The sequence below is a fragment of the Cebus imitator genome, unplaced genomic scaffold (assembly GCF_001604975.1).
Source record: "Cebus imitator isolate Cc_AM_T3 unplaced genomic scaffold, Cebus_imitator-1.0 Scaffold32, whole genome shotgun sequence".
NCBI lineage: Eukaryota > Metazoa > Chordata > Mammalia > Primates > Cebidae > Cebus > Cebus imitator.
In genome coordinates this window covers 4146445-4158271 of record NW_016107347.1, presented here as the reverse complement: position 1 = coordinate 4158271, position 11827 = coordinate 4146445, and the positions used below count along the sequence as shown (strand labels likewise).

General features: G+C 44.0%; 1 long non-coding RNA gene across 1 annotated transcript in view; it reads right to left on the bottom strand.

The window, feature by feature from the left end:
• The window catches only part of LOC108301089, a 17695-nt gene extending 11852 nt beyond the window's left edge, over positions 1–5843 (bottom strand). The window contains exon 1 of the long non-coding RNA XR_001823731.2: positions 5833–5843. This is a non-coding gene — a long non-coding RNA (uncharacterized LOC108301089). The remainder of the gene's footprint in view (positions 1–5832) is intronic.
• Positions 5844–11827: the final 5984 nt, after the last annotated feature.

Sequence of the window (11827 nt, the reverse complement as noted above, 5' to 3'; positions counted from 1 at the left end):
GAGAATGACAATAGCAGCAAGGTGATGATGGAAAGAGAGTTCTAAGCTTCTCTTATTTTTCAGAGGATAATAAGAAGGCTGATTAACTGATTAGTATGCATGTTAACATTTCTAGATTACTATAATGTGAGAAAAAGAATGAATAGCTTCTAAACTAGTAAAGTAGAAAAATGGAATAAGCAAATGTATTTCATTAATTCAAAAGAAGACAGGAAAGAAGAAAATAATTTAAGTGAGAGAAATAGGATGTACGAAATAAGATGTTAGAAATTCATTTATCAGTTATAATAAATATGAATGTCTTAAAAGCTCTAGCTAAAAATAAAGACTATCAGACTAGATTTTTAAAAATGCTTCTATGTGTTAAGAATCACAGCTGAAAACTAAGAAGGCAGGGTTGGCACAGTGGCTCACACATGTAATCTCAGTACTTTGGGAGGCCAAGGTGGGCAGATCACTTGAAGTCAGGAGTTCAAGACTAGCCTGGCCCGATCTCTACTAAAAATACAAAAATTAGCCAGGCACAGTGGTGTGCAGCTGTAATTCCCGTTAGTTGGCAGACTGAGAGGCATGAGAATCCAGGAGGTTGCAGTGAGCCGAGGTCACGCCACTGCACTCAAACTTGGGTGACAGAAAGAGACTTCGTCTCAAAAACAAGCAAGAAAACAAACAAAAAACTAAGGATACAGAGAGACTGAATGCAAATGCAAAACAATGGAAAAATATATGTCAGGCAAATGTTACCTTTGAAAGTAGTGTAGTTATACATTAAAATCAGTAAAACAGACTTTAAGGTAAATAGCATTATTAGAATTAAAGAAATCACCACATAAAGAGAAAAGATTTACTTTACCAGAAAAAACAGCATTCTAAACTTATAAGTACCTAATGTCCCTAATCTATAAAAAGTAAAATTGGGAGGCCTACAGAGAGAAATATATTATTCCATCATGATGGATTTTATCATACTTTCTCAGTAACTAATGGATCACTCCTAAAGAAAAATCAGTAAAGGTACTGAAGATTTGAACAACACAATTATCTAATGGATATGGACGAAATTTCACATCCAACAACTAGCGAATACACATTTCCCTCAAGCACACATAAAACCAATTTTTTTAAAAGATGGCTTTAAAAATCCATATATTTAAACACTTAGATACATACTTTTTAATAATTCATGGGCTATAAAATTAATCATACTAGAAATTAGATATTACTTAGATTTTGGCAAACAAGCTTGTGTGCCTTCTCAAGCCTCAGCTACGTCCCCTTTGTCTCTTGGTCAATGGCCCACCACACCAGGTTGCCTCTACACTTTGGACTTCAATGAAACCCCTCACTGTGGAGCATGGGATCTGGCTTTCCAAGCAGCCAATGAAAGCCCTAATGATACATCCTGGAAAGGTAGGGTATTGGCTATGAATGTTGACTAGTGGGAAATGGGAGATGAAAGAGGCAGCTGCGACAAATTCCTCCTTCTTTCACTCTCCTACAGTTGACTCTGAGGTGAGGTCCCTCACTGCAGCCTTTCTAGGGAAATGTAACACACTGAGTGAACACAGGTGCTGGGTGACAACTGCCTTTCCATGGCTGGCGGTGAAGCAGTATGTGGTACAGCTGGGCACTGCATCGCCGTGCATCAAATGCTACCTAGCCTCCTCTCTTTCCTCTCACATTCACTGCCCTGTGCTTGTTCTTTCCAAACATGTGAGCAGCTTAATTGTTATGTCAGGCTCTGCCTTCTAAAGGACCTGGGCTAAGACAACTTAAAAGTGAATGATGCTGAGCATGCCACATATAAACACTTTTGAAATGTAGCTAGAACTATCTAAGAGAAAACTTTATGCTTTAAATATCTAGGTTGGAAAAGAAGGAAGGATGAAAATTGATGAACTCTCCAACTAAGAAGTTAGAGAAGGAATAATAGAATAAATCCAAAGAAAAAAAAAGGAAAGAAATAACAAAGTTAAAAGGAGTTAGTGAAATGAAAAACAAAGATATAAGTCAATAAGTACCAAAGCTTGTTCATCGAAATTATAAACACTGCTGGGCACACTGGTACCTGTCTATAGCCCCAGGTACTCAGAAGGCTCTGAAGCAGAAGGATCACTTAAGCCCAGGAGTTCTGGACTGTAGTGTGCCATGCTGATAGGATGTCCACATGACGTTTGGCATCAGTATGTGATCTCCAGGGAGACAGGGGACCACCTGGTTGCCTGAAGAGGCATGAACTGGCCCAAGTCAAAAATACAGCAGGTCCAAACTCCCACGTGCTGATCAGTAGTGGAATCATGCCTGTGAATAGACACTGCACTCCAGCCACACAACATGGGGAGGCCTCGTCTCTATTAAAAAGAAAAGAACTGAAAAACAAAATATGAATACTTTAGAAAAGTCTGTGATAGAATGATCAATAAAAAATAGAAAAGGAGGCCAGGCGCGGTGGCTCACGCCTATAATCCCTGCAATTTGGGAAGCTGAGGCGGGCGGATCACAAGATCAAGAGATTAAGACCATCCAGGCCAACATGGTGAAACCCTGTCTCTACTAAAAAACACAAAAAATTAGCTGGGCATGGTGACGCGCACCTGTAGTTCCAGCTACTCAGGAGGCTGAGGCAGGAGAATTGCTTGAAACCGGGAGGTGGAAGTTGCAGTGAGCTGAGATCGCGCCACTGCACTCCAGCCTGGTGCCTGGTGACGGAGTGAGACTCTGTCTCAAAAAATATGTATAAAAAAAAAATAGAAAAGCAACAAATAAGTAATGAAGAGGGGAACAAAACTATAGCAAAGATTTAAAAAATAGTATTTTAAATAAATTCTTATGCCAATAAATTTGAAAACATGTGAAAATAACGATTTTCTGGTTATAACTTTAATACTGATTCAAGAAGAAATAGGCAACCGGAACGGAAGTTTAATTGGGACTTCTGATTCTCATAGGAGAATGGCGGCCACCTAAACAAAGATCTCCACAGACATCCTCCAAAAACTATGCAGGTCAATGAGGAGAACAAATAAGATTACTCTTAATCCACACCTATATTGGAAGATAATTTACATATATGTGGAGTATAAATCTATGCAAGGAGGAGACCCAGCTACAGAGTGCTCTCTGGAGGCAAGCAGGGATTTCGTGCAAAAAAATCCAAGCAGTAGCAGAAAAAAATAACTGTCCCCAGAGGCTGGGCGCCGTGGCTGACTCCTGAAATCCCAGCACTTTGGGAGGCTGAGGTGGGCAGAGCACAAGGCCAGGAGTTTGAGACCAGCCTGGCCAACATGGTGAAGTCCTGTCTCTACTAAAAATACAAAAATTAGCTGGGTGTGGTGGCACACACCTGTAGTCCCAGCTACTCAGGAGGCTGAGGCAGGAGAATTGCTTGAACCCAGGAGGTGGAGGTTACAGTGAGCCGAGATAGTGCCACTATACTCCAGCCTGGGCGACAAAGCAAGACCATCTCAAAAGTAAAAATAAAATAAAAAAAAAAAAAAAAAAAAAAAAAACTGTACCCAGAGTACAGCATCAGAAGAAGAGCCTTCCATCCTAGTAGAGAAATATTGACAATATATTTGAGACGAAGTAAATCTAAGCAAAACAAAGAGCCTTAGAAAGTGTGTGAACTATAAAACTTTAGGGAGAGAGGGAGGTAACCTGGAAGAAGGAGGCATCCTTTAAAGGCTTGGTAGCGAAAGAGAAGAAGGAAGAAACATCTGAATTAAGTGTCATCAGGAACAGTATCGCAAAATCATTAGCATGCCATTTCTCTCTGTCTCTCTGTCTCTCTCTCTCTCTCTCTCTATCACACACACACACACACACACACACACACACACACACACACACGGGCACCATCCATTAAAGAAACTGAACTTCATTGTATCATCAGAAGAGGGCACTGCTGAATTTGAAAGTCCAGTAAAGCCGGCTGTCAGCCTGAGTTCCCACAAAAGCAGAGCTGGAGAACAAGGCTTGCATGCTTCCAAGAATTTATTTTGAGAAGTGATCTCAAGGAATAGGCATGAAGGACTAGAAGAAGGTTAAAAGGAAGGAGGGAAAAGCAAACCAAGAGGGCATTATTGAGCTAAGTACTGCTGTAGGCATCTAGGGCTCAGACTTGCTGGAAACTCTCTATAGAGCCATGGAGAATGCAGCATTGCCTGCCCAAGAGACAGAGGAGGGGAGCATTTAATCTGCTGATTCCCTCCCACGCTGGTTAATGTGCAGCCACGGAGGTGGACTGCTTGGATCTCCTTTCAAGAAATAACTTGCTTCTTAATTAACTACAAGAAGGGTACTTATCGGAAGCCTTCAGCTGGGAGCCTGTAGGATAGGAAGCAGCTTTTGAACTAAAGCCATGCTCTTCTGGGGCAGCACCAGTTAATGGGTAAGCATGGTGAGGGTCCCAGGGCTTTGTCATTTCTGCCCAGCATGAGCAATCGTTGTTCCAAAGCTCCCTGTTGGGATAAGATGTGACAGATCTGCCTCAGCATTTGAGGCTCACCTTGCCCAACCCTGTGTGTGTCCTTGCCTGTTTTCTTTCACAGGTGTCTGAACTGCATTGTGGTCTGAAGGATTTTCCTATCCAATCCTGCTTCTCTCCCTCACCCCACCTTCTTTTAACCTTTCATGAGAGTTACAGCCAAATAAACCACTTGCACTCTTACCTCCATCTCAGCATCTGCTTCCTGGGAGGCTCAACTGATACAGTCAACGACGAGGATTGCCTCATGGGTGTTAACTCCCTCATGCTTCCAGATCTGCACCTGCCTCAGAACAGCTGCATAGGCTGTGGGCATACATGGCAGAGCCGGAGAAACCCCAGGAAGAGTATGCAAGCTAGTGCAACTAGATGTATGCAATGCAGTGGAAACCAGATGCGGTCAGTTTATTCTGGTGTCCGGCTGGTCACTCAGCAATGACTAGCATAAAAAAGGTGAGCTGAGAAGATGTAAGGTCAGACTCAAGAGGTGTCTGATACAACCAAGAAAAAAAAAAGGGGGGGGCGGGTTCACTTTATCGCCCAGGGTGGAATTCAATGGCGTGATCATGGCTCATTATAACCTTGAACTCTTGGGCTCATGGCGTCCTCCTGCCTCAGCCTCCCAAGTAGCCAGGATTACAGGCACAAACCACCATGTGTGGCTAATTTTTTAAGAAAATGGTAGACATGGGGTCTCGGCTGTGTTGCCCAGGCTGATCTTGAACTCCTGACTTCAAGAGATCCTCCTGCCTCAGACTTCCAAAGTGTTCGGATTTCAGGCATGAGCCACCATGCCTGGCCCAACAAACCACCCTTTGTACCTCCGATGCCTGCCTCACAGTATGTCCAAGCTATTACAGAGCCTTCAGGAATAGCTTAACACAGAGATGTAGCAAATAAACCAGAGTGTGCACTGTTGCAACTGGTGCCTGAGCTGTAACTTACATTCATCCTGCCCCCTCCCCCACTACCCCCAGCTGTCCCTTTTCCTCAGCTGGCACTTCAGCGGGTCTAGGTTGCCTGCCTGGTGTGGTGCTTCAGAACTTCATCTCCGAGGGGTGCTTGCTGGGCCATAAAAAGGATATCCCTGGGTTCCGGATGTACTTCTACTGCGTAGAAGAAACCCTAGCTCTTCACGGTAGCGAGGGTCAACCACCTCTACCAATACCCTAGCTTCTTTCTTTGCCTGCTGCTCCACTGGCATGAGGATCCCAAAATGAGGTCGTGATTATAAAGTTTCATTTGCAGTGGAGCCCTGTGTCTCCTGCTGGGACACATGGACACTTTCCTCCCTCTCCGTCCCTCAGTCAACAGCCAGCCAGGGCAGGAAAATATCAGTCATTCACCTCTCTTTGCAGAAAAATATTTCCCTTATGTCTAAGATTGACATTCTTTGGGCTGCCCATATTTAACTTGAGAGTAAGGGAACCCTGCCACATTGGCGAGAGGAGGAGAAACTATAGTGTTCTCCACTCCTATTGGTTCCCTTAGGGTCTCCTTCCTTCCTCAAGGACTGGCTACTTTCTCTTTACAAGCCTGAGAGAGGTGGGGAATCTGGATCATCTCAGCCACCCCTCAGCAAACCCTTAGATGGGTCCAGTGCCTTGCTTTTGAAGGACGTAGTATTTGTCATCTACTGTGTTTAGTTTTGAGGCTTCAGCAGAAATTCTGAGATGACCAGAAATGTCCAGTTTAAAATGAAAATATGCCCAGCCTCACTGTAGTCATAGCAATGAATAAGCAATAAAGAAATGTCGTTTTTGACCCATATGGTTGGCGGAAATTAATAAGAGCAATAGCAGCCAGTGATAGGCAACTCTGCAAAAGGCTAATAAGATGCAGTTATAATTTTTTTCTTTTCTCTTTTTCATACAGGGAAAAAGGGCTTCTATGCCTGCAAAATACCAATTTTAGTTCATTTTTAAAAGGTAATATGCAATATATTAAAGTTTTTATTTTAAAACCTAGATTACCTTAAACCTTTAAGTTAAACCTACAAATCATCTTGCTCTAGCATATTTATCAATAAAAACAATTTTAAAATCATTGATACTGACTCTTCGATCAGTGTTCAACTAACTGAAGTTTAATGTATTAAATCCTTCTTAAACATTGACTTCACTTCTTTGAAAAAAATCATATTTTCTTAGACATTTACAACTATATCCACACATTTAATATGTCAGCTTTTTCCAGACAAACGAAACCACTGTTGTGTCAGACTTAACAAGCAAAATTATTCTCAGAAATTATGCTACTTTTGTAAATTAATAAATCAATCTTGTAAGGTGGTAAATCAGATTAGCTTACCCAGTTCAAACTTTATGAAAACAGGAAAGAAAAGCATACACAAAGCAGAACAATAAATTTTTAATAATTTCAAGACTTACTACAAATCCCATGCAGTACAGCCCACTCAGAAGAAATCCACATCCACTTTTTTGTTATCTCTGTACTTATTTATATACCTTTCCAGGGTTGTAAATCACTCTGATAAACGAGGGAAAATAATCACCATCTCCATGGAATGATCCAGTCCAAGACGCTGGTTAAAAAGATGTCTAATTTTACTCCTGGTGTGAGTGGTGTCTGCGCCCTGTCTCATCCCCCACTTTTTCTACAATGCTGTGTTGGCACACGTGGAGGTGACGCACCCAGATGGGGTGATCATATAAATTAATGAGGCCTCATTCATAGCCACAGGCTGGCAAGTTTGCACATCTCCAATTCATAGATAGAGTATAACCTTTCTTGTGTACCAAAGACGTAAGGGAAAATGCCATGCCAGCACACCCTTGTAGAGCGCTGCTTCTCATTTAGATGAACAAGATTCCATGACAGGCTCTTTTATTTCTAAAATATGACTCTTGGTTCAGAAACAAATCCTTTTATGCTCAGCCAAGGAAGACTAGGATACTGTAACGTTTTCATAAATGAATCTTTTAGGAACAAAGGTCTTTCATTTCAGTTAGGTCATGGTTGAAACTCACGCATGAACACATACACGTCATAAATTATGTTGGCACATCATGTAGGTTAGCAGCAAAGTCTTCACTTCTCCCTCCCCTGTTCACCCTGGGTGGAGTCACGGATACCCTCCTCCTGGCTCCATTTCTTCCTTGTTCCTCCACCTTCCTGCCTGCCATTTGGGAGGCTGAGAATATGTCTTCTTTACATGGACCCAATACCTGGCCACCAGGGATGAACCTGCACAGGCCCAATTAACATGATCCTACTGCGGTCTTGCTGGCCCGTCCTCATGTCTAGGCTTCAGTCTCCACTGTCTACAATACACTCCCCTATAACTGAAGCCCTCCCTATTGTGCCTTGAATGTGTCCCCCAAATTTCATGTGTTGCAAACACAATCCCCAATGTAGCATATTGGGAGGTGGGGACTTTGAGAGATGACTGGGTCATAAGGGCTCTGCTCTCATGAATGGATTAGTCTATTCATGGATTAATGGATTGAAGAGTTAATGAGATTAATGAGTTATCATGGGAGTGGGACGGGTGGCTTTATAAGAAGGGGAAGAGCGATCTCTTGCCATGTGATACTCTGCACTGCCTCTAGACTTTAAAGAATCCCTTTAGCAGATGCCGGGTCATGCCCTTGGACTTCTCAGCCTCCAGAATTGTAAGAAATAAATTCCTTTTCTTTATAAATTACCCAGTTTCAAGTGTTCTGTTATAAGCAACAAAAAATGGACTGAGAAACCCAAGTAGCCCCCAAGCTCCTTCACTGGGACCCTCCCCTCCCGTATCAGTGTTTCTTCAAGGGCAGCCAATGGTCACTTACAGCAGAATCACCTGTGGCTTGTAAAATGCAAAATCCCAGGCCACATCTCAGATCATGGAATCTCTGGGGATGGACGTAGCAGTTTTCAAACATAAAAGATGATAATTATCCAAACCAGAGTGTGAGAACCGTGACATCTATCTTTCTTATCTACGTCTTCCCTTGGACCAATGAAGGTGGCATCTTATTCCCTGCTGTGAGTGGCCTGGAGTTAGGATTCCATTGATCTTCTGATTATGGGCATCTCCTCTCACCTGCATTATTCACATTGAGCCACATTGTGTGTAATTCTCAGCCATTTTTACTTGAATCCCAATGTGCCTTGTATTCATGGCTTGATTTATAGTCTTGCTTAATTTGTCTTCACTGCTTTTGCATTTTATTTATGATCATTTGTTTCATAAGTCTCCCCTTTCAAAAACTTGAAATGCTAATGACACACTTTACTTTCTCTCTTGGTTAAGTTTCCACCTCATTAGAACACTGTATTAATCAAGGTTCTTCAAGAGAAACAGAACCAATAGGATATTTATAGATATATAATGGGAAATTTATTATAAGCATTGGCTCCCACACTTAGAGAGGCCAAGAAGCCCCACATATGCCATCTACATGCTGGAGTCCCAGGAAAGCAGTGGTGGGATTCTGTCTGAGTCAGAAAGCCTGAGGACCAGGGGAGCCCACAGTGCAACTACCAGCCTGAAGCTGAAGGCCAAGAATCAGAGGTGGACAGGGGGAGGGGGAGCATCAGAGTCTAAAGGCTCCAGAACCAGGAGCTCCAATATTCAAGGGCAGAAGAAAACAAATGTCTTCACTTGAGAAGAGAGAGTTCACCCTTTCTCTACCTTTTTGCTCTGTTTGGGCCCTAAACAGCTTGGATAATGTCCATTCACACTGGTGAAGGTAGATCTTCTTTACTCAGCCTGCTGATTTAAATTCCAAATTTCTTCCTGAAACACCCTCATAGACATACCCAGAAACAATATCTCACCAGCTACCTAGGCATTTCTTAGCTCAGTTAGGTTGACACATAAAAGTAATCGCCACGGCCTGGCATGGTGGCTCATGCCTGTAATCCTAGCACTTTGGGAGGCTGAGGCAGGAGGATCACTTGAGCCCAGGAGTTCAAGACCAGCCTGGGCAACATAGTGAGACCCCATCTCTAAAAAAAAAAAAAAAAATACAAAAATTAGCCAGGCGTGGTGCTGTATACCTGTGGTCCCAGCTACTCAGGAGGTTGAGGTGGGAGGATTGCTTGAGCCCAGGAGGTCAAGGCTGCAGTGAGCTGTGATTGTGCCACTGCACTCAAGCCTGGGTGGGTAACAGAGCAAGACCCTATCTCAAAGAAAGTAAAAGAAGAAAAATGCAACCATCATGGACGCACTCTGAGTGGACCCCAATCACAGACTGGTGGGTTTATAGGCAAAGAACCACTTCCTTTAGTTAGTCATAGAACTGGAAGCCTGTACTGAATTGTGCACTTGAAGGTGTGATGGGCTTTCAGGTGGGGAGACAGTCTCTTTAGGAAAGGCAGTGAATTCTCTTAGGAAGATGGAGCTTTTGGGTTTGAGCTACAAGATGAACAGGCACTAAAGGTGCTGGGACAGCCAGGCTCCCACAGAGCAAGGCTGGGATGCTGACTCTCAGAGCATCCCTGGGCAGCTCTGTAAAGCCCAGCTTTCCCCCTCCCCTCTGAAGAGCATGTCCCACATCTTTCCAGTCGTGCACGCACTCCTCCTCTTCAGCGCTTGCCTTTGTGAGTTCTAACTCTCAGGATCTTTCCCCTGCTTCCTTGGGTGGATGCCTGAGAGATAAACCCACACAAATAACCGCTACTTTGATGTGCTACTTCTTCTTCTAAGTGTATCTAATCTTCACAAGATGTCCACAGAGCCATCGTGTGCCAGACCTTAGGTTGTCTTGTCCAAGTCCTTCTCTGTGGGCAGGAAAATGAACTCCAAATAGGAGCACCACCTGCAAAAGGACATACTAGGAAGGGGTGGAGCCTGATGTGAACAGCCAGAGCCTATTTAGAGCCTGGCTCTTCATTTCAAGAATCTTCTCTATCCCCTCCTAAAACCATACCTAAACGGGAAAAAGAATGAATGGACTCCCAAATACTGCCTTGCCTCACTGTGTCCAGTTTTTATTTCCAGACCTCTCCCCCACACACCACACTCACACATCCATCTGTCTGCCTGACTGTTCCATTGGGTATCAGATCTCACATGTCTAAAGCTAACCCGAATCTCCCCTCCTCTGCAGACTTCCTCCTCCCATAGTCTTCCTTATTTTAGTAAACGGCAAGCCTATCCTTCCAGCCTCTGAAGCCAGCTCAGTCATCCTTGTCTTTCCCTCGCACACCATTTTCTAGCCATCAGCATATCCGTCATGGCAGAGGCCACAGCCTTCCTTTCCTTCTACTGCAATCGCTTCCTACATGTCTTTCCTGCTTCAGCATCTCCCTGCTCCCTGCAGTCAATACCCCACACAGCACCTGGGGTGGAGGGAAGACCAGATCTCCCCACTCTTGTAACACTTCTGTGGCTCCCGTGTCAGGCAAACGCTGTGGTTCTTACCATGGCCTACAAGTCCTGCATGACACGTGGCATCCGCTGGGGCTGCCTCTCACCCTCAGCCTCTACCTCATCTCCTACGGCTCCCCAGTCCCTCACTCTGCTGCACTGCCCTGGCCTTTGTGCCATTCTTCAAGTTTGCCAGGAAGGTACAGACTCAACACCTTTGTGTGAGTCTTCCCTCTTCTGCCATCTCTCTTCCCAGATGTCCAGGGCTCACCCCCTTACTTCCTTCAGGCTCTGCTCCAACCTCACCTAGTCGAAGAGGTCTTGATGGCGCCATAGAACACTGTAATAGTGGCCCTTCTTGGAGCTCGTCCTCCTTTGCTTGCAATTTGGTACACTGTTCTGAGAAAGCAATATGCTGAGATAGAAGGACTTGTCCAGAGTAGCGTGTGTTTTGCCCTCATTTTTCCTAGAACAGGATGTCCTACAACACTTGTGCACAGTGATCCAGGTTTCCCCTGGGGAATGACACCCAGAATGCCGTGATTTGGTAGACCCTCAGCTTTGGTACCAAGTGGGACACATGCAGATAAGACTCCATTTGCTGTGGACAGCTTTCCTGAGCCATGGAGGCCTGACTCACCATGGATCCCAGGCTTCTGTTGATTCTTGTTGCCTATTGGTGAGTAATAAGTTGCTTTGTCTGACTTGTCTGGGTTTTCTATCTTGCCAGACTCGTACGCTGGTAGCTGGGTTTGTGCAAAACCTCCTGCTAGATCTGTGAACTTTAACAAGGTTTAAATATTATTTACCACAGTTTCTATTGGTCTTCTACACATGATGTATAGCATTCAATAAAAAATTTTAAGACAAGGCCGGGCTCCGTGGCTCAAGCCTGTAATCCCAGCACTTTGGGAGGCCGAGGCCGGTGGATCACGAGGTCAAGAGATCGAGACCATCCTGGTCAACATGGTGAAACCCCGTCTCTACTAAAAATACAAAAAATCAGCTGGGCCTGGTGG